The sequence below is a fragment of the Falco cherrug genome, chromosome 5 (genome assembly GCF_023634085.1).
Source record: "Falco cherrug isolate bFalChe1 chromosome 5, bFalChe1.pri, whole genome shotgun sequence".
Classification (NCBI taxonomy): Eukaryota; Metazoa; Chordata; class Aves; order Falconiformes; family Falconidae; genus Falco; species Falco cherrug.
Genome location: NC_073701.1, coordinates 17954803 through 17977177, shown reverse-complemented (window position 1 = coordinate 17977177; position 22375 = coordinate 17954803). Strand labels below are relative to the sequence as shown.

At 40.1% G+C, this 22375-nt stretch overlaps 1 protein-coding gene across 6 annotated transcripts in view; it reads left to right on the top strand.

Moving 5' to 3' along the window:
* The first annotated feature begins 18454 nt into the window (after window positions 1-18454).
* The window catches only part of ABCC9 (ATP binding cassette subfamily C member 9), a 74504-nt gene continuing 70583 nt past the window's right edge, over window positions 18455-22375 (top strand). For 3 of the 6 annotated variants that reach the window (XM_055711767.1, XM_055711765.1, XM_027797403.2), the window contains exons 1-2: window positions 18456-18646; window positions 19985-20065. The gene's annotated coding sequence lies outside the window, so the exon portion shown is untranslated. Of the gene's footprint in view, window positions 18647-19984; window positions 20066-22375 lie in introns of all 6 variants that reach the window. The other 3 variants (XM_055711766.1, XM_055711764.1, XM_014287028.3) reach the window with 2 other exon arrangements.

The following is a 22375-nucleotide window of genomic DNA, read 5'->3' as shown; positions in this document are numbered from 1 at the left end:
TTTAAATCACACGATCTTCTGCAGTTCTCTGAGAAATTCCTTTAAAGTAACCAGAGATGGCATCTGTATAGCATATTACATTACAAAGGAGATATATAAGGCTTTAACAACTGAAAATGAGAAATCATATTTTCAGAGTTTCTTAGGCAATTGTTAAAGTATTCAACATACCTACCTTTTAAGTAGCAGTGGATTAAAAACATCTGTATTTTGATTCAGCACATTGTGAAAATTGGATGATTTATCAATAATATTATTTAGCTATATAAATCAGTTCAGTATTTTCTCATAGTCCAGAAATATCCTAAGCAGGGAGCTGAGTTTAGATTCAACTTTCATTTACAGAGAAAAGAAATTATATTAGAAGATCTGGCATACATCATAGATCTAGATGGGGTTCATCCAGTAAGAATATTTTTACAAGTCTGTGCATAATTAAAACCTGCTTAATTTTTTTTTTCCTCTTCACATCAAAAGCAAATCTTTCACTCATAGGGCTGAAATGGTCCTGGGGCAAGTATCTTAAATATCTTTGTTCTTCTTCATAGATATGTTTCTAACCCAGTCCTAAAGACTATCAGTAATGTTGACTGCATAACCTGTCCAGGCAATCTAGAGATTCATATGATAGCAAAACTCCCCCTAATCTTTACTGAATCTTCTTTTCAGTAGTATAAGTCCATTAATTCCTGTATTATCCAAAACAAACCTAGAGAATAGGTTATTTCCTGTTGTTCTTCAGCAAGCATATGTGTATTTGAAAACAGGCACCATCTCAACTCTTAGACTTTTCCTTTTGAGGACCATACCCATTCATTCAGTCTTTCTCCTAGTTCAAATCTTCCAGACCTCCAATCATCATCATTATTCTCGTCTGGACTGCATATAATGTGGTACTCAAAATTAAACAAGAATATTGCAAGCGAACAAAGCAGAGGGATTACTACTTCACATAACTTGAAGGTTATGCTCTCATTTATACCTCTGTCTATAATTTACCTATTCTTGCACAATATTGACATAATTGAGGCAGTGGTTCACATGACATGAGATTTGTTTCTGCATGAGCTGGTATATACGCAGGTAATTCCAGCCTCTGTCATTGCATCAGACTATCTACCCAAATGCAGTATTCCTGTGGCAACCGGATCTGTTCCCACCTTAAAATATTTTCATGTAAAGCACATTCCTCGACTTTATCTGTGTGGATGCTATGTGAGAACTTCTCAAGAGTTTTACTAAGCTTATGATATACAGTATTGACTCCTTCTTCCTCCATCCACTGGCGTGGTTTTTAAATCGAAATTATACTGATTTGCCTTGTTCTAGGTATATTATTATTGACTGCTATTAATTGCTTTGATTTCTGTTATGTGCTTACCAAAACTTGTTGATTATTTATTCCAGAATTTTTTTCCCAGTATCAAGTGTTTGACTAGTAGTTCAAATACATCTGTATCAAAATTTTAGTTCAGATCAAGAGTGTGCTTCTAAACTGAGTCTCAAAGCGCGCAGACTGTTAGTGTCCCACTACTTGCTAAAGCAGACGTAGCACATAGTTCCCAGGCTCTTCCTTTCCCTCCACAGGGGGCATTTTATGCTTTCTAGTCTCAGTAACTCCACCTGGTTCTGAGATTTCATCAGCCAGCTGCTTCAGTATCCAAGGATGAAACTTGGCTCTGAGCTAGTTTGAGTACATATTACTCACCTAAATACATTCTGACTCGTTTCTTCCATATTTGTACTGACGTCTTGCTCCTGTGTGGGTAACAGCATGCAGCGAGAGTGAGATAAGAACATTTACTGTTCTAATGATAGAGCAGTGGAGAACGAAACAAAGAATATAATGCTTTCCACTTCTTTGGAACATGTACCCTGTTCTATGCGATCATGAAGTGGCCCGCAGGCACAGGTTTCCCAGCATGGAGGGAAGGGTTTCAGCTCTCTCATCACCGCTAGCTAGTGCAGCACATATTCCCACATCACATAATGTGGTCAAGGTCTTGTGACTGTAGGCCTGCCTGCCCCTAGTCCTACCACGCCTGACTGACATTGAACAAGTAGGGCCAAACTGGCTCATTTCAAGGAAATACTGGTATACTAGTAAAATTAGTGGGAATAAGTCTATTTTAAAGACATGTTCCATACCATATGATTCCATTGGGGATAATAAAATCTGTGAATTTCCTTTCTGGCCACCATTCAGTTGCTATAAAGTATCATGCTGCAGTTTCTCTCAAGAAAGAAGTCCATTCATTCAAGTCTGTGTGTAAGAGCAAATGAACAACACTGGAGGCATTCAGTAGGTCTGTGCTGAGGTGTTACTGTGATCACTGCTCAAAGGTTATAATCTACTAACAAGGAGCAATTGTGGAATTTAGGTTATTAATTAGGAAAAAGTTTTGTTGTGCAGTGTGTAATTTATTAATATCTGGCATGGCTGAACATGAAACCTCACTAGTGATGATGGCTGGGGTCTGCTTTATACCCTCTGAACTGCCAGCCTTGAGATCTGCTCTGTCCTTTCTGACACACACTGGTCACAACACTCTTTGTAGGCTTTAAGACAGGAAAGGTATGTGATTCTCTGAAGCTCTCACCAAAGCTTCATGAGAAGACCTTTGTGGTGTGCTGGTCAAAGCCAAATGCCTTACAAAACAATGGTAAAACTGCTGTTGACTTCACTGGGACCAGGATTTAATTTTGTATGCATTGAGCCTAATTTGGTTTATGTTGGTAAGGCTCCATTAGTAACGATGCAGGTGGATCCAGTTGCAGGGTCTTGTCTTTTTCCAGGACATACCTAACTAATGATTACTACAGAAACAGATAGAAAGACTCGATGGAAGCATGTAGTGGAAACCTCAGGGATGTGTTACATCTGGGTAAACTGGGAGTTACTCTTTCTAGGCCATTCTGGAGCAACAGGAAAGTTCAGAGATCCAGATCTCCTTTCCTGGCTGTGAACCATGGATAATAGCTCCAGTGAGATCTGTGGAGTTATGCTGGAGTCAAACCAGTGTAAAGGAAATAAGGAATAGGCCTGGGAAAGTCTAGCAAATTACTTGTTCCTGTTATTGGAAGCTTCATGCAAGTCTTGGGCTAATATAGTCTGTCCATACGTGAGAGTTAGATGAATAAAGGTTAATATATGTTTATAAAAAAGGCCAAGGAAGAGTTCAAGGGTCTGAGATATCTTAAAAGCAGACAGGAAGGAATATGATTACTTAGAGCTTACAATTCACCTGCTGTGCTTTCTGCAGAAATTAAATGGAGCAAACTGCTGCAGCGTATTGAAATGCACAGTGTTTAGTTCAATGCTTGCTGGATGGATTGTGTTCCCTTTGGCAATCTCATGTACACAGAAGAAATCAGAGAGAACTGAAATATGTATATTTAAGAGTAATTTCAAACTGCTAAGTGAAGTCTTTATTATTATTACCAAGACTATTACATTATTTGACAAATGGTGTTGACATTACCTGTCTGGCTATAAAATAATTATTAATTCTTGTAATAACAATACTGATTTATATTTAATTTTTATCATAAAAGAATCCAAACAACTGTGTAAATCAAGTCAACATTGCAGACATTTACACTTATACATCATTTTTGATACCATGACTTGGAGTCATCCTACCTAAATCCAAGCATAGAAATGAGGCAATAAACTGGAAGCCTGAATACCTCAGGTTCTTTGTATAGCCAAAGTATTTAGTTCAAGTATCCTTCGGAACGTACCTTTAGAGAACAGTTGAACAGCTGAAGGCATCTAACCTTTGGGTTGCCCTCAGAGAGGGTACATCAGCAGCTTTCCCCAGCTGGAAAACGCATTTTAACAGTGCTAGTTATCTCACGATACTCAGCTTTTTCAGATGCCAGGTTAGTGTGTCCTGATTACACAGACAAGGTTAAGCTTTTAGCCAGATGTGCAAGCAGAAATAAACCTTCACCTAATTCAGACTTGCAAAGACCTTTGTGACCTTGATTGTTTTTGTTTTGAAGTTTCTTCTGTAGTGTGATTTAGTTGTGATCCTCCCTAAAACCTTCTTTAAAAGTTCCCTCCTACTTAAGGGTCTTAGGACACGAATGATATTTTCATACTGTAGTTGGTGGCTTTTCACTCTTTTTTTATTCCAATTTGTACATCTTGTTACAGTGTCAGGAAATTTTTTGGTTCAGCATTTTGCCATTTTTTTTTTCACTAACCCTCTATCACACCAGGTGATTTTTTCTAGCCAATTGTTCTTACATCTTCCCTCTATCAGCTAGCCTATGGGAGGCTAGCTGAACCCTAAAAACATGAGATAGCTGCCAACTGGTAAAGCAAAGGACCAAAATTCCTGCCTGGCTTTCCTTCTTAGGCTGAAACTGTGAAGAAATACTGAGGAAAATGGAGCTCTAATCAAAAGGAGAAACTGAGAGGGGACATGAAAAGTGGTGGTCACACAAGTAAAATATTTTTGCAAGAAAAAAGAAAAAAAAATGTTATCTCAGTGTGCTTAGAACAAAAAGTTACAAGTTTGAGTTACATCACAGGATATTTAGGCCAGCTATTAGAAATTGGAAGGGTGATTACCACTGCATTGCCTAGGGAGAAAGTGACATCTTCTTCATTGGCAGCTGACACTGACACAGTGTTAGGATTTGTTGTAGGTACCATTGGGTGATCTAAATGATCTCTTTAAGTCCCTTCCATCTCCCTTTCTTTTTATTTTATTAAAACCATGATTTGCAAGGAAGACAATCTTAATGAAGAAAACAGAAAAGATCCCCACCCCACTATCATACACAAGTTTCAGAGACGATTACAATAGAGAGGAATTAAAAGTGGTGAAGGAGTCAAGGGACATGGGAGTCTAAGTTTAAAACTCATCATAACAAAACCTAGTGCTAGATCTTAGAAAGAGAAAGCTGTTTATCTATTTACAAAATCTCTGTGTAAGCTGGTGCTATGCACTAGCATACCCTAAAATATTTTGCTCACTCACAGTCGTGTATCACAGTTACAAGCACCTACCTGTGTCTTCCTGGCAAGGATCACTTGTGTGCAACATAGATGAAAGGACACTGTCTGTCACGTGTTCTTTATTTCTCTGGAGTTTTTCTTGATTGACAACAGTGAACTTGGTTTTTGACAGATCTTTGATACCCTTTAGGAATCAGTGTTTGTTATAAGGGAGCCCTTTATCTGGGGCTCTTGCTTACTTCAGCGTCCCTAAATCTCAGGCGAAGTTGCTGAGTTTGCCCATTTTTTCTTGTTTGTTTGAAATGTGTGTCTGTTTTTCCAACAGGCCAATGGAAAAAAAATGCTGTATGTCATATGCTGCAGCCTTGTTGCTGTCCCCCATTGTGAGGATGCAGCATCTTCTGCTGACAAGTTATCTTGTCCTGTGGTCTTCGTGGGCTTTTGTCTTGTCTTGTGGGCCTTGTGGGCTCGAGTGCAGGTCTTCAGGGCTTGACCTAAACATCACATTACTCAGTTTTACTGCTGAGAACAATGTTTTGGGAACAGCATCAAGGGAACAGTGTTCTTCGTTACCAGTACAGGCTATTCTTTTACCCCTTGTTCTGCTGTCTCATCTGGTGCTTTCACACACATATGTTTCCGTTCATATTGTATTCGTAACACTCAATATTTTTTGTTTACAAATATCTACAACTTTAGCAGCCAGCTCACTCATTTTATCTGTGCACTAGGTCATTAAACAGTCTGTCTGCCTGAGTCCATAAACATCTTCAATCTGCTGCCACTGTTTGCCCACAATACATGTCAAAACTATTTATGAAATTTATGCTTATTTTATACGTTAACAAATTCTTCCACTTGAAGCACGGGAATGTGTATATAGTGCCTCCTTTTTGCCTGACACTGAACATCCCTGACTCCTGCTAATGGCTTTGGTCTGCCAGATGCAAGGGTTTGCATGTTGCTTCTCAAGAAAAGAGAAAACCACAGTTTGAAATTGTGGCTTAATCAGAACAGAGCTTGCTTTATTTGTACCTAGTCTAAAGCAATTTATACCTTCTTCTATCTAAAGCAGCAGATTTAATTATAAAGTCATACAGCTCATGTAGAGGAATGAAGCTGGGTTAATTAGCATTGATAGTATACAGCTGTGGGCTGGCTTCAGGGGGTGTGCGTTGGCCAATGTAGATAAGGTGCAGCTGTGGCTGGTTCTGTTAAGTGGTTGGGTAGCCAAGGAAGGGAGAGCAGCTGAGGGAGAGAGAATGTGTGCCCTGGATGAGGAGAGACCAGGGTAAGGCAGTAGAGGGATTGGCACGAAGAGTGTGTTGGTATGAGATGGTAAAAGACCTTGTTACAGCCGGCTAGTTTGAAGAGTGCTGCAACAAGCTTGTAGTCTGCTATGTCTTCTGAAACTGGTCCTGTAACATAGCCCAGTATAACCCCACATCACTCAGGATTAGCAACACAAAGTAGTGTTTGCATGCTATTTTGGCAGCTGGTGGGAACAGTACTGTCTAGTGCCATTATTATGGCAGTGCATTATTATTGTACCATGTGGTAAAGAAGTAGGTAATAATGGACTGAGAAAATCATCATCAGAAGTGCAATAAGATCCCTGCTTAAATTATTCTTCTTACTCTAACAATGATGTTGAAATGCATCCATGGAGAACTTGGTAAAATCACCAGCTGTTTATACTGTAGGCAGGTTTCCAGACAGTTATCTATGATTAATGCACATGAAATAGCTTCTGCAGATTCAATTATGCTATTACTGCTTGCAGTTTCTAATTACTGTATTTATTTTTTTTTTTGCTTCTTTTACAGTTATGTTGAATTGGAATTCCTGTTCCTAACAGAGCAAGACTTCCGGGTATAGAGCAGAAGGTAGTTTCCCTTTAAGTGAAAGGAGTCTCTTGTGTATTCATGTTACTCCTCATCCTTTCAATGAAAACACCCTCCTTCTGTCTAGGCCTCAAGCTGGATGGGAAACCAGTACAGTAAAGTTTTGTTGTTTGGACTGGTTCCTATTTCCAGTTTCATTGCTGGCTGATGACCCACAGAGCAACCCCTAGATAGAAAGCACATGTGCAGCCTGAACAAAATTTTGCAGAGTCAGATAAATAGTCCTCATAATAATTTCTATAGGAGCATGTGAATCACAGAAGACTGTACAAAAGATCAGGCAGAGATCAGGGTCTCCTGATACTACCTTTGTAATTTACACTGCTAGTAAATCTACTCCCCACTCCCCATTGCTTGCGTAATGGCCAATAGAATCAGTAAGTTCTTGTTGCTCTCGTGCCCCCGTGTTTAGCTAACTGACTGTCTGCTCAGACCCAGAGATATTTTCTGTCACATTTCTGTAGGGTCACTTGCCTCAGCGCAGCTGCTGAGAGTATTACGGAGCTCAGGTCGGCACGTACAATCTTCCTGTTTCCCTACAATGGAAATTTTTGGAAGATTGTTCTCACATTCCTAACTTAGCAAATGGTCATTTTGGACTACCTATACAAGGGCACGAGCCACATTTCATTCATAATTGCTGCTTGGAAGGCAAGTCATTGAATATGTACGTAGTCATACAGCCATAGAACATCTGCGATAAATTCTGATTTTTCATTAACCCTACCTGAAAGTAGTACTATGCTGATTGGGGAGTAAAGAATTACTTTAATTTGTTGATGGAGACACAGAACATCAGAAATACCTGTAATAGAAAACTATTTTATAGATTTTAAAAAAAGAAAAGCAAGCAGCTTCAGTCATGCAATTTTGATTGATTTAACCCTAATTTGTAGTGATCAGCTTTAATCGTGCAATTTTGATTGAAGTGCCTCCTGAGGGGAAACAGGTAGCTGAGGTAACCATTATAGCCAAGAGGTGACTAAAGGGACATTAGGTGACTCAAGCACTCTGGACTTTTTCCTTGCTATATCTTGGAAAAATGTTGGACACAGAAACCTCTATTTTGTAGAGACAGGTGTTATCTAGTCATTGTCTTGCATCTTATGATACTCTTACCCTTGCCTTTGTAAGCTTTTTTGTCATTTTTCAATAGTCTCTGAAAACAGCTCAGGAGTTTTTGATAATGTGGGACCAAAACCTCAATCTGTCCTACCATATAACCTCAAATCCTATCCCAATTCACAGTCCAAGGATTGGTTCAGAGCTGGTGTTTTAAATGTTCTACCCTTCTGTACTACGCAGTGGTCTGCTTTCAACTATTTGGGCTACAGCTTGCATGTGTTATATACCATGTCTTAAAACGATTTAGGAGATTCACAATTGTTTGTTCTAAGTGATCTGAAACAAAGATCTTAATTCAAGTGCAGGAATGAGGTTTCTTGGGAAGTCTAAGGCAAATCAAACATCACTCCGGTGCCTTGTCTCTAAGGGAAGGACTTCTGGAAAACAGGAGTATCTACTGACAATACAACATTTGCAAGGACCTCTCCAGTGAATGGTGCCAATTAGATCTCTTACCTGTTACAGTATTTGAAATGCATTATGTCTCCTTTAGCTGTCACTGTGAAAACTACCTAAAAATATATCTTTGACATAGAAATAAGTACTTTTCTTAGGCTGGACTTATTGTGCTCCAGCAGCATGTGCAGAGATAGCTGCAAGCGGATACTGCTCTGGAGCCAGAGCTCCTCCTGGTGCTGACCACAGCCACACTGACCACAAGCATCCAACTGTTCTGTCAACCATTTTTGTCATCAGGCTAAATTGCTCACGTAAATATCACTGCAGGCAAATTTTGCTCCTGCCTGTCTTCCCATTTTCCATAATCAAGTACTCTATTAGCTCAAGACAAGAACTTTTTTGTCTTCATTGATGTGTTTCTTGGAGCTCAGAGGGAAGGACACCTATTGGTCTGGCAGCAGGCACTGTTGAAAGGGAGAAGGACCTTTCCCCTGTAATCACTCTCCTTTCTTCCACAGTTCCATACATAGATGGAGGATGCTTGAATACTGATACGCTTTGTCTGTACCAGTGCTGAATGCTTCAAACTATGTATGAAATGGAGGACCTTTAAAAATTGTAGTGGGGTTACTATTAACCATTACAGGGCAGGAACTTGCAGGAAGGTACAGCGGCAGCCCACAGACTTACCTTCCTTGGGAGACTTTATCAGCTTTTGTCTGTGCAAAATGAAGTGCATAAATTTGAAAATTTTAATGCTTTCTTATTTTATTTATTGAATGAACATAATGTTTTAGCTTCTGCAATTGCAGAAACCTCAATACTTGCTTCAAAAGGACTACAGGTGAATGTTGTTGTAGATACCTACGTAATATGTTGGAGGCTGTATTGAACACTTTTTTTGGTGATACCTGATAATGAAACACAGAATGTTTTGGTAAGGGAACTATTCTGCCATTGTTACAAGTCTGGTAAATTTTCATGGTGAAAGCTGAAATGCATATTTGCAGGAGGAAAGCCTTCTGAACAAGAATCTTGTTTTCTGCTATTCTAAGTGTGTCCAGAAACTGTAGTAAATATAGTGGGAATATTATCTGTTATAAAATAGTATTTCAGTTTCATTTATTTATCAGAATCCCATTTTATTGGGTTCCCCTAGATGTAATAAAATATTTTAGTACATTAAGTAACTACATCATCCCATACATTCCCTATTTTCTTATACTTCAATTAATATCTCTCTTTTAGCTCTGGAAATTTCTTCAGAAAATTTTATTTTCAGTGATATCAGGAATCTGCATCTCCTCCCAGCTTCAGTGGGAATGTACTTAACAGTGTTAGTGCTGGTTCTTAAGAAGCCAAGTTAAATTTTCAAAATATGGGGCCTAAAGATAGCACTTTACATTCTGAAAGTGCTGAGACAAATGTCATAGGAATCAGAAAGATACATTTTTCACATAGGAGTTTTCACTATTTTATCATATTTTTTATCTCAACAGTACGAGATGCTAAGGTGTGGCGTATGAAGGCACGGACCCTGTGTGAGATCATTTATTGTATACATAAGTGCTGGTTATATACAATTGCTTATCCACCCAAGTTCTGCCCTAGAATGTGCCTACATGCAGCAAAGCACCTTTGCAGCTAGTTCACATTCCACCGAGCCATTTACTCCCTCCATGCTCATCTGACAACATCTCTTCTTCCCTGATCAGGATTCAAGATGTGGGAGGCTTTGGGCAGCCCCTCATTGCAGAGAGGTGGGCACAGAACTGATTTACAGGTGAGCTCAGAGAGCCAGTTTAGTGCTAGTTGCTTCCTCACTGCATTTTTAAGGCATAATCACTCTGCAGCCTGGCACCCAGACAATGAACAAAGCCTTTTCTTCATCTCCACATCCAAGGCTCAGGAGCAAGCAGGAAAAACCTGCACAGATTTCAGAAAGAGCCCTTACACTAAGGACTCTCAAAATGCCGGAGAAAAGGTTTTCCAGCTTCTTCCTCTGTCTTTTGCTGACAAAAAGAGGGAGGAAATAAAAGGGGGAGAAAAAGATATGAATAAGAAAAAAAAGGCTGTGTTTTTTATAAGTAAATGGTAAAGACATTAAAAAAATATTTTGATTTTTTTTTTATTAGCCAGACAAAGGCTTCTCAAAGTAAAATTCCAACCAACTCTACAAGTCATGGGTTTCCTATCAGCTGGTATTGAACCAGCTTAATTAAACTCTAGTTACCTGGGCTGAGTGGTAAGGATTAGGCAGCATACAGGAGCATACAAATCTGAGAAACTTCAAACACAGCTGGCTCCACAATGGACCTGCTCATCTTCATTGTTCCTAAAAGTGACCAGATTCCTCTCTCTTATTTTTCCTTGGATGTCACCTTTTGAGTTACTTTGGCTAAATACCAGCTCAAATGGATCCACTCAAATGGATCTTACAAGAGGGTCTGCTCAATGAAGGTAAGAAGGATGTGCAGCTGTATTTTTCCTCAGACATAAATGTTCCTGCAAACATCCTCTAAAGCGTCTCTCCTTTCTCCTCCCCTCACTTTTTCTCACAGTTTTTTTCTCTGTTCTGTGGCACAACACGAATCAGAATATCATTAGCTACTTTTTCCAACAACATCATATTGCCATAGCAACAGATAAAGTGAGTTTGGGGGTGTTATTTTAGTCTAAATAAAAGAGTGCACATACACATCAGCTGCTCAGGACACAATGCAATGAATGAAATGCTTATTGGGCATATTACATTCTGGTTTCATGAACTTAAATTTCCATCTAGGATTTTCTGAATAGGGAAATGGGAGTCTGACCTCCTGAAAATATCATTTAATCTGTTCAGACATAACATGTCATACATACATGATTCTCATGACTAGTGGCTGTCACCTTGTGTTTCAAATCTAAAATCAATCACATTCATCTGCTCTCAGACATCCCTTAGCCACATCTAGCCGTTACTTGCTGCTAGTTGGCTGACAGAATCTGACTCACTGTAGATAAAAAACCCCACTCTTTAGATGAAACATCTGCTGGGTGGTGATACATCTACAGACAAGATTTGGATCTGAGTTGTACAGATGGGTTTCATTTTATTTGCAGCTGGAGTGATAAGTAATACAATACTTAACACACAGAATAGCTAAATGCAGGATCATGTGCAGTCAATTTACGTACCAGTTCACATACTGAAAATTTGGCTAGAGTGTTTCTGGTCGTATTTTTTCAATGATCTCCAGATTGCCTCAGCATGTCATCATTTCACATGCAAAGTTGCAAAAGCATCTGTTGGTCCACTTGAAATGAGATAGTGCTCCCTATCAAGACTGTGACTGCTACAGGGACAAGATGTAAAGCAGAGAGTGAACACTGATGAAAGTCTGTTTAATTCCCTTTTACATTTTTCAGACCATTTGCTTTATTACAGCAAATAGGATGTAAATCGCCCTGAAGTCATATTAATAAATCTGCTATTTTCTGCCAAGAGTCTGCCTTGAAGTATTGTATAAGTCAGGGTGGTGTTTTACTGCTACTGTTCTACAGACACTGCTATTTTCACTCCAAAGACTGTTATGTTTGCTTTTACATATTATTATACATACAATTCCAGTATTGTACCATATGGTATTATCTTGTTGCTGTCTTGGAACTGGACCAAATTGTGTTGTAACAATTTATCCCACTTTTTCTGTAATTACATGAACCCTTTGACCATGCTATCAGACTGCTGTCTCAGGCTCATGATGAAGTATTACAGAAGTACCTTAGATATATCCTACTGAGGAGCTTCAGAAAGTGTTTTAGGAGAGTCTGGGGGGCACCATTCCACACCATTCTGCAGTGTGCTGATTGCTGGACAATTTAGTAAGTTTTTATTTGTTTTCATTAGTGGGCTTTTGTGTTGTCTGCTAAAACATGCCTGCCATTGGCATGTCCTACTGTAAAGAAGTAAAATTGATTTAAATTAATATTAATCCTTTTGACTAACTTTTATTCCAGATCTCAATCCATGTAAACATGGGATTTTATAAAGTTCTGTGTGCTGTAAGATGGACTTTAGGCTTACCTTACCATTTCCTGATTTCCAGCAAGGGTCACAGATGATATCAGCAAGAAGAAAATAAGAAAAGATCTGCGATCCAGGACATTGGTATTTAGTACCCACTAAATACAGGGGTAGCTAGTAACACAAAGAACAGGGCAGTGCATATTAAAGCCTCAATTACCACACTTACACTGCAGCAGTTAAATTACCCAGATGATGTCTATTACTAACTGAAATACAACATAAAGTGTGATCACAATGATTTTAAATATATTTGCGGTTTGCCTTTTGTATGAAAGTGAATTTTAATAGAAGGGGGGGTTTGTTCCTGGAAAACTGAATACAGACTTTGTTAAAACACTTTCAGCTCTGAGAGATGCAACTTCAGAGACTGGAGTATGAGAATTTAGATAATAGGCAGATGTGGGACCTTTTTACGGTTCAATGTTTTTTTAAAAAGCAAGGCAACTGCACTACATCTCTTGCCTGAAAAAGAAGATACGGATCTTAAGGATTGAATGTATCCTCTTATGGTAGTGGCTTTTTGAAGAATGTATTATATATGGTGCAAATAAATAAAGAAAAAAAGCAGCTGTATTTTGTATGCAGCAGATGTCAGATTTCAGGGTTAGTATAGGCAAATGCATTTCATCTTTTCCTATAAAAGAGATTTCTTACAGTTTTAATGATTCATCTTTCTTTACACTATACATTAATCCCAGCATAGAACATAGCAGTGCTCAACTTTTGGAATTACAATCAGAGACAGTAAGGGATGTGGGAGAATGACTGTGTGGGTTCTACCAGGTCTAGTAAAAATGGTGGGGATGACTTCTACAAGATACTTGTCATGATTATTACCCTTTTAACATATTCTCTTGCTTTACACAACGTAAAGTAGATATATGGAAAAATATCTCAGGCTGAAAAATTATTTCCGTTCCTTGCAGGAGAAGAAAAGCAGAAGAAGATACAGGGTAAAATTTTCAGAAATGCTCCAGTTATTTAGGTTCCTTTCCAAATGTAGCATAGCACGTGTAGCAGTAGGAGTCCACTTCCCTAATTCTACGTGTGAGAATTACTTAAACTTGTAACAATCGTATAAACTTTCCATGGAGTGAGATAGTCATATCCAGAGGGGAATGAGTTCCCGCTGTCTTATATACCTGGTTTAGGATGAAGATAGTTATCATCTGAAAATGTGTATTTCTCTTCAAATGCGATATAGGGAGTCTAGGTAATGGGCAGAGACATAAGCAATCAAATATCTGCTATCTAATCATGGGTGATGTGAGTTCTGTGTTTAGTATCTAACTCCCCTTTCAGTCATTCACACTGAAATTAGAGACCTAAACATCTTTTGTTTCTAACTACTATGTAACTAAAAGCCAGAATTTGTAAATGGGACTAAACAATGTAGGTGTTTTGTTGGGTTCAATGGGAGAAAATGAACTAGTTAGTCCTGTCTTGCTTGCAGAGAGGATAAAATCTGACTGGTAGGCTTGCTGGCTTAGAAATAAGTGAAGATTTTCTAGGCAACACACAAGAATAGTCTGAATTGTCCAATGTCAGCCTAGAGGATACAAGTTCAATACAGCACAGATAAAACCAAAAAGACAACCCTTTCTTCCAGCTGCATACATGCACGCACACACACACAAAATCCACAGTATCATTGTCATTTATAATACAAGTGGGTCTGTGGGTTTGGTAGAATTTAGATTGTAGAGCAAAAAGTCTACTTTATGATACTTAGGATGAAACTCCTCTACACTTAGAGGTTATGGAAATCTTACATTGTTCTTGACAGCCTCCAAAAGCCCTCCAATGTTAAAAGAATAGCGCTCAGGTTTTGTGGGTTTTTTGAAGCAAAAAAAAGAGTGTAACCCAAACCATATGTGTTTGGTTGCCAATGTGCCTGATTTTTTTTTTTTTATTTTAAAAAACCCCAACCTTTATCAAACAGAACAAGTAAAACTGGAGATCAGAAAAGTTATATTGTATTTAGCATCTGAACTACAAATTTGCATGCCGATTCAGCCAAGATTAAGAGCTACCAAGACAAATCATAGCATTGCATTTGGTGCCTCTGAGTCCATCGTTGTGCCACTTATGTGCAGTTGCCCATCAAGGATCAGAAGGTTTGAAAATCCCTTTTCAAGTCCTGTGGCTTTGTACACCTTTTATAGCGATGTACAGTGAGGTCTGGGATTTTCTTGAAGTTGTCCATATACAGTTCTTCACTGCTTAGGTTGCTCTGTTGACATTTTGCTGTATATATTTTCCACAACATTTTTCCCCATAGAAACCAGGAATAATAACTTTCAAAAAAGCTCTGGAAAATATTTTAAATAATACTAAGCTTCTACTGCTTCCCCACTCTGAGCTTAATCACAATAAATATTTAAAAGGGACAGAGAAGTTATTCAAAGGCCAGACTGCATTTTCCATTACATTAAAAAAAAATAGAAAAGTGAATCTTTGCTACTTCATTAACATTTTCTTGGTAGATCCGTTATTTTTTTGTTTAGGTAAAATGAGCAATGTGTATTTAAAAGAAATACAGCAAACCTTTCTTTTTTTAAATAGCATTGTGAGTATAACTAAAATTAATCTTGAAGCTATGTCAATCTGGTCTTTTTATACGATGGCACGAGTTCTGACACAGCACTATGGGGATTCTGTCACTGTGACAAATTTAGAAGTAAAATAAAGACTTGATAGACCATAAATAGACCATAACTCATGTAATTTACTCTGAACATTTGTTTATATTGCTGTATTAGCATAAAGCCCTAGTGTAGATGATATACATAGGTTTAAAATAAAACAAGGAATTTATCCCCACTTGTTCAGTACAATATCCTTGAGAGGTTTTCTCCAAAGCAGCTACTTTAGTGCCAACGGTTCAAACAAATAATCTGTATGCATGGGTGAAATGATGTTGATTCCAGCTCTTTGCCTGAGAAATGGGAAACAGTAGGAGCCTGCATGCAGCTACCTGAGTTTGGCTAATGAGTGGCAGCTCATTATGGTCCAGTGGCTTGATTGCTAGTGTCAGTGTGGCATGGAGTGCACGTAGAGGGAGACCTATGGACCGGTCTGCAATATGGGTCCTGGGTTAAGGGTTGGACTTGATGATCTTGAAGGTCTTCTGCAACCTAAATGATTCTACAATTCTCTGATTCTGGAAAATGGCAGAGCAAGTTGTCAGCGGAAACCCACATAGCGCGTTAATTGAACGCTGCCCAGCGCACAGACACCCTTCCTTCCCAGTTTAGCCAGTTAAACAAACCATGACATTTCCCATGGAGCTCTCGGCTGGGAGCTGTGGCAAAACCATCTGTACCCGCAGCGGTTGTCGGGCCGCTTTCCTCACCGCGGTGAACCCTAATTGATTAAGACCTTTCCCCACTCCCGCCATTGCTCCACCATTTGGGTTCCTCTGGGTTTAGCCGCTCAAGCTGATGGAAGCCCACCACAGCAGCGGGGCAGTCGGTGCCGGCTGGGCCGTGGATTTTTCACGCCCCGGAGCGAGGAGCCAAACCTCAGCCATTCCGTTAAGATCCGCTTAGAATGTGTCGCACACACGCCACCCCCCCCACCCCCGAAGCCATCAGGTGAAGCGGCTTCAGCCTCTCGGCTGCCCGTCCGCCACGCGGGGGGAGCCCGGCGCCCCCGTCCCCGTCCCCGGGCAGGCGGAGGGCGGACCGGCCCTGCGGGGTGCCTCAGCCGCCCGCCCCCAGGGCCGCGGGGCCGCCCGCCCGAGGAGGGACCCCCGCCCGAGGAGGGACCCCCGCCCGAGGAGGGACCCCCCGCCGCCGGCGCCGCGCGGTGAGTGCCCCGCGGGGGAGCGGCGGGGGCCGGGGCCGGGCCCGGGGCGCTCAGCGGGCGGCGGAGGGTGGTGGGTGCCGCATCCCTCCTCCCCGCGGCCGGGGGCCGTGTCGCCGCGCCGGCCGCCGAGCATCGCCCCCGAGCAGCTGCCAGCTGCCCGAGGCCGTCCCCCGTTGCTGGCTGTGCCGGTACCGGGCTGGGCTCGGCACCGCGGGATCCCGGAGACGCTCCGGCGTCGGGAGGTGTCGGTAGCGGAGCGCTTGTCGCCTGCAGGATAACGTGGGAAAGCTGGTGACACGGTGTGCAAGGGGACACCTGAGAGTCGGCCTGGGGGCTTGGCCGTTCACTTGCAGGTCCAAACATACCCTGAAACATTTTGAATTACCATTACTTATTCATTTATTTTGTTCCTCCCCCCCACCCCCCCCCCACCCCCCCGGGAAATTGAAGAACACTGATAGAAAATATCGTTTCAGATCAGAGCAGAATGAGTTCTGGCATTTAAGAGCTTTGGGGTTTTCTTAATCCTTTTAAAAATGCATTTCCAAACATTTTAGCTTGTCATGTAGAGGGATGAAAGCACTTCATTTAGAAACAGCAAAATGAAACATTCTGGTTGCTTCCATGTTCATTTTACTGTCTTTTTTTCCTTCCTGTTTAAACAATTTGGTAGCAATGACAGAGCTGAATGAAAATGAACCAAAATTTCTTGTTTTGGTAACGAAAATTGTGACCATAAATACTAGTCACTTCTGTCTGAAATGACTTGTATTTTCAGAAAATCGCATGACAATCCTATTCTGGATGATGATTAGACGGGTTAAAGATTTTATTTTTCATCTTCCTTAATGAAACATAGATATATAGCAGAACTCAGAAGCTTTCAACCAACAATCTTTTTTCTAAAGCACTGAACATGAAAGGGGGGGGAGGGGGGGGGGGGGAGTAAAGGCAAGTAAAAGATTTCAAGTACCATGGAGGACTGTTGAGGACTGTCAGTTGTTCAGTGTAATGCTTCTTGGTGTTTCAAGTCAATGGGCAATAACAAGAGGCGCTCATTTTCTCTAGATCTGCGGTTTCTGCTTTCTTATCCCTACAATCATAAGGCAAGAAACGTCAGAGGACAAGGAACATGCTGGGCTTGTCAGGATTTTGATGAGTTCCACTGGTGTTTGGCCTCAGCCATCCAACTACATTCTCAGCTCAGAGCTCACTGTAATCCCATTCACGGCATGAAAACATGCTTGACCTCAATCCATTGGAAACCATTTGCTCTCTAGTCATCCAGACGCAACCCCTGGGTTTTGTAAGATCTAAGCAAATTCTGTCCCAAGGGCCTCCAGGTCTGGTACCTAATGAAAGAACAGCTGTGCTCAAAGCCACCCTGTGCTACCATGTGTCCTGTGATTCACCACCAAGTCCTGCATCTTTGCTATCTGTGGCCACGAGCTGTAGGGCTCAAATGAAACTATCAGGATGGAAAAGCTGAACCTTGGTATATCTTGGTCCAATGGCACCAACAGGAAACGAGCAAACAAAGCAGCTGACTGCATGTAGATACTGTCTGGATTTCCTTCGCTCTAATTAAACATATACAATGTATTTTGCAGCCAAAACACATTGTCCCTTGTAAATTCAGTGCCATTGTATCAAGAACGATATTCCTAGTATGAGCATCAAATTTGTTTTGTAATTTGTTTCAAGTTTTAGAAAATCTGTCTCACAAGAAACAGATCTGTGTGATCAAAAAGTGGGATTTGGGCTGTATTTTAAGCAAAAGTGTCTGGAGGGATCTAGGGTAAAGTAAAATATCTGAGTAGACTTCTCTTTTCTCTTCTGCTCAAGATGATGGAAGACGTGCAAAATTATGTTGTCAAATTCAAATTGTCCATAATTATTTGAAAAGAAATGAAAAGCTGAATCTCCACAAGCCTGCCAAGGTTTAGACTACCTTGTCTGAATCAATTACTTCAGAATAACTGCCTGCTAATAGTCCATGTGCTGCAATGCAGCCTCTTGGAATCTTACTATTCCAGTGGGGGGAAAATGAAAATAAAAGCAAGCAGAAGAAATCCCAGGGGACTGTAGCTTCAGGAGGCGAAAAATTGGTGCTTTTTGCTTGCCTGTCTCTTCCCAGTTTCCTGCCCCCTTCAGTGTATGAGAAAGGCAAGAAGAGTTTGTGCACTTTGGAAACTCGATAGGAGGCAGCAGCTGATCTTCCCATCACCAGCCTAAAAATAATCCACTCCAGGGCTTGGAGCGGCTTCACTAAGTGGAGGAAAATCCTACCATCGGGATGATATTGATCACATAGCACAACCGAGTGACAATTTGGGTTGGTATTTTGTTTTTGTGTTTACAAAGGTAAGCTACAGAGTTTGATCTAACATTCAGCAACCAAACGGGGCATGCAATGACCCTCCCCCATTATCTCCCACTAACCACCTCCTCCTCCTTCCCTTTATATCTGTGGGACAGGGCTGCTCCTCGTTCTTTCCTGGGGTTACAACTCCAATCTCTTTTTTCCTTTTCCTTTGCCATTCGCAGGCATTCTCAGCCTTTACCGTCCCCTCCTGCTGATGTTTTCTTTGCTGCTGTTCACAGGGTTACGTTTCTTTTTTTAAACTGTCCTGTCTTGGCATGTGAAGTCGAAGGTTTTACAGCAGGCAGTGTAGCACGCTGATGTTGGAAATCGCATTGTGTTAAGAAGCTTACCAAAAAAGAAAAAAAGCAATGTATTAGATATGTTGAGACCACTGCAGATGTTTGTGTGAAATGTTTTTCAGTGCCAATAGCCTGTTTAGTGCCACTGCTGTTGTGATTTTTTTTGTGTTTGGAGCCTGATCCAAAAGCCTACCAAAGTCAATGAGATTCTTTGCACTGACTTCAATAACATTCGGGTCAGGCTGCTGGTATATGGCAGTTAGTGATGCAAATACTGACATTTATTAGAGGTAATTCATCACCTTAAGGCCCAAGGTAACTGAGACAGTGCTTAGCAAGGAAGTGCAGTCTATATAGAAGAGGTGGTCACAGCTTAAATAGAAATAAAAAGGGAAATGATATTTTGTACAGGATGTTTTTTTAAAAAATAGATTTTAAAGGGGCAGCACTTTTTGCCATTACCTTAGCAGAACTCTTTGCAAACAATGCATAGGCTATAGATCACATCGATGGCGATAGGTCCAGTGCTTTTAAGTAGACAAGAAGAACAAACTAGTGGGTTTATGCCTAGAAAGGAAAAAGATGCAGACAACTAACCTAAAATCTGTAGCAAAACTCAGTTAGGCTGTCCATTGTGCTTATCCAAACCTATAATTTATAGTTTGTTCTTAATTAAAATTTCATCTGTGAAATTCAAAAGAAAGAAAAATTCTTACGTTTGTAATGACTTAATTATTCAGAAGATAAGAACTGACTACTTTTGTAAAACTCTTGAGTACTTTCTCCATCCTGCATCTGTATGCATACACATATCTATATGTATATATATACACATATATACGCATATATGGGCATATAATGCATATTATATGTAAGACAAAAAAAATAGAACTGAGACCTGATTATGCTCTGTTAGCTGATATTTTAATTAGGAAGTACAGCTATTAATTTATATTTTTACATATATATATATATATATAGGCAACAGAACTACTGAAATAAATATTTTTTAAAATATTCTTATTTCCTTAAAACAAGGTCCACCTGAGGAGTGTATTTATACTCTTCTTTATAGTCATAAGTGTCTTGCAGAGCATGCCGAATGGACTGATAATCCAGGTAAGGTGAAACTCTTGAATATGAAGACTTTTAAGTCCACTTTAAAAGACCCTGAGGTAATTAAAATGTCTTTAACTAGAATTCTTACAGTTCTGCACTCGGTGAGGATGTTCTTACAATTTTTATGGAAACTTAAATTATTTCCCATTTTCCCATTGTCTTCTTCACAATTGCTTATGGAAAAATATATCTCACAAACTGGCTTAGTGCCCTGAGAATCCCCATTTATGCTTGTTAAAATGAGGTTTTTAAGTGTTTAGGTTCAATGGCACATCATAGTCATGTTGACAACTTTATCCTGTTTTTTTCTTCTTCACAGTGAATATTTATTCCTGAATCTCTTTTGTATTGTTTTCTGCTTATTGTATTATGACTATGGCTGCACACCTTAGCCCAGAACCAGAAAGTCTCAACTTGCCGGTGATAGGGATTTTATCATGAAAATTTAAATCCTTAAAGAACACAAGTTTTTTTAGCTATTTCATTGCAGGGTGAACTGCTGTTCAGATAGTTCACATCCTCATAAAAGTAAACCAACAGGGAATCAGATTACCAAATGATGTAAAGGAGAGCTGAAACTTGCCTTCCACTGGCACCATCATGGGCTCGTCCTCCTGATTATTCTTTCCATTCCCCTCCTCTATGAAGTTTTGCTTGTGGCTTCAGCTTGTAGCTGACAGCTCCACAAAGGCCATTTTCCAAAGCAGAAAGAAAAACCACCTCTGAAAATTTCTGACCAGTTTTAGAGTTTGTAAAGACTGAAGTTAAAGTGAGCAATTTGTGAATAACTTGGAAAGACAACGGCCTTCCAGCCTACAAGCATTCAAAGAAAGCAGTTTTACCTGGTACTTGGCATCCCTATTGAGGTGCCGGTACCCTCAGCGCATGCTTGTTATCAGATGATGTTTACCACATCACTGCATTTCCCTTCAATGGGGGAAATTTAACCTGAAATGATAGGTTAAACCTAGTATGCTTCATAACATTATTATAAAGTATAACATTCCTGCTATAATTCATAGTGAAGCAAAAATATTGTGATGTACTCACTTTGGTATAATCGCCCTAGCATAATCTGGTGGCCTATTATATTCAACAGAAAGGGAAATTATGTCTGTGACATCCACTGTTTGTAACGACTATGAATAACACTGTCTTCTTAAATGAATATATGAGGATCTCAGAGTTATTTTGAAAGGCTGGTACTACCTGATAAAAAATAGTGGTCGATAACTTCAGATGACCAACAAATTTCAAAACCAGTTGGTACCCTTTCATCTGTTCTCTCATGAATATTCATGTTTGGGTTATGCATTTTATTGTTTCAATGTGGCAGTTGGACTGCTCCCATTTATTGCAGACATTGCTGTTAGCTAGACAAAGCCATCTGCCTGTAATGAAGCCTTCAGCTCCGAAGTCTCCAACCTGAACATGAACTTAGAGAAGAGGCATTGGCAATCCATCTGAGAAGAAGAGACCCTTGCTTCCCAGTGACTGTCCCTTCCTTTGGGACCCATAGATATGAATTTGCTAAGAAACTAGTGGACATTTCTCTGCTGTTAGGCCCTATGGCTCACGGGTCCTTAGGATAGTCCTGCAGGAGCTAACTTCAAAATTGAAGTATGGCAACTGCAAGAACTCAGCACCCGTGTCAAGCTTGGTGTGAGCAGGGCTTCTTATCTTCTAGTTGTATTATCTTAATACAATTTTCAGTTAGCTCTGTATTCTGACTTGCTTAGGGCTAATTCACAGATCTTCAGCATGGCTATTCATTGCGGGGTTAGACTGTTTGGAGTGGTCAGCATTCTGTATTTGGCAATGATCAACAACTGGTGCTTGGGAAAAATACAAAAAGTCTTTGGTGTATTTAGTTACGTACTTGCACAGTGCTCAGCACCGAGCGAAACAAACAGCACTTCCTCACATAGGCAAGATACCTCTGTTCACCTCTGCACATATCTAGTTCTGACTGAAGCCCAGGAATGGCTTCCTGGAAGAGCTAAAGCCAAAGGAAGAATAGCTTAATCATTATTAAGGGAACCAAATCTGGTCAGTGATCAGCCATCAAAGTGCTCCATCTTCCTTTCCAGCTGCAGTTTTTGACAAGTTACAACAGCAAGCACAACTGCAATTCTTCATGGTTTTTTTCCTAAATTTATTGTTCTTCCATTTCACATTTTCATTTCGTAAAATGAAATCTCACGGTTTTACAGAAGAGGAAGGAATAGTGCCTTTTCACTCTGCCTTTCATTGCTTATTGGCAGTCAAGATCTTCCAAACTGTCTTCATCTACAGGCTCATCTTTTTGAG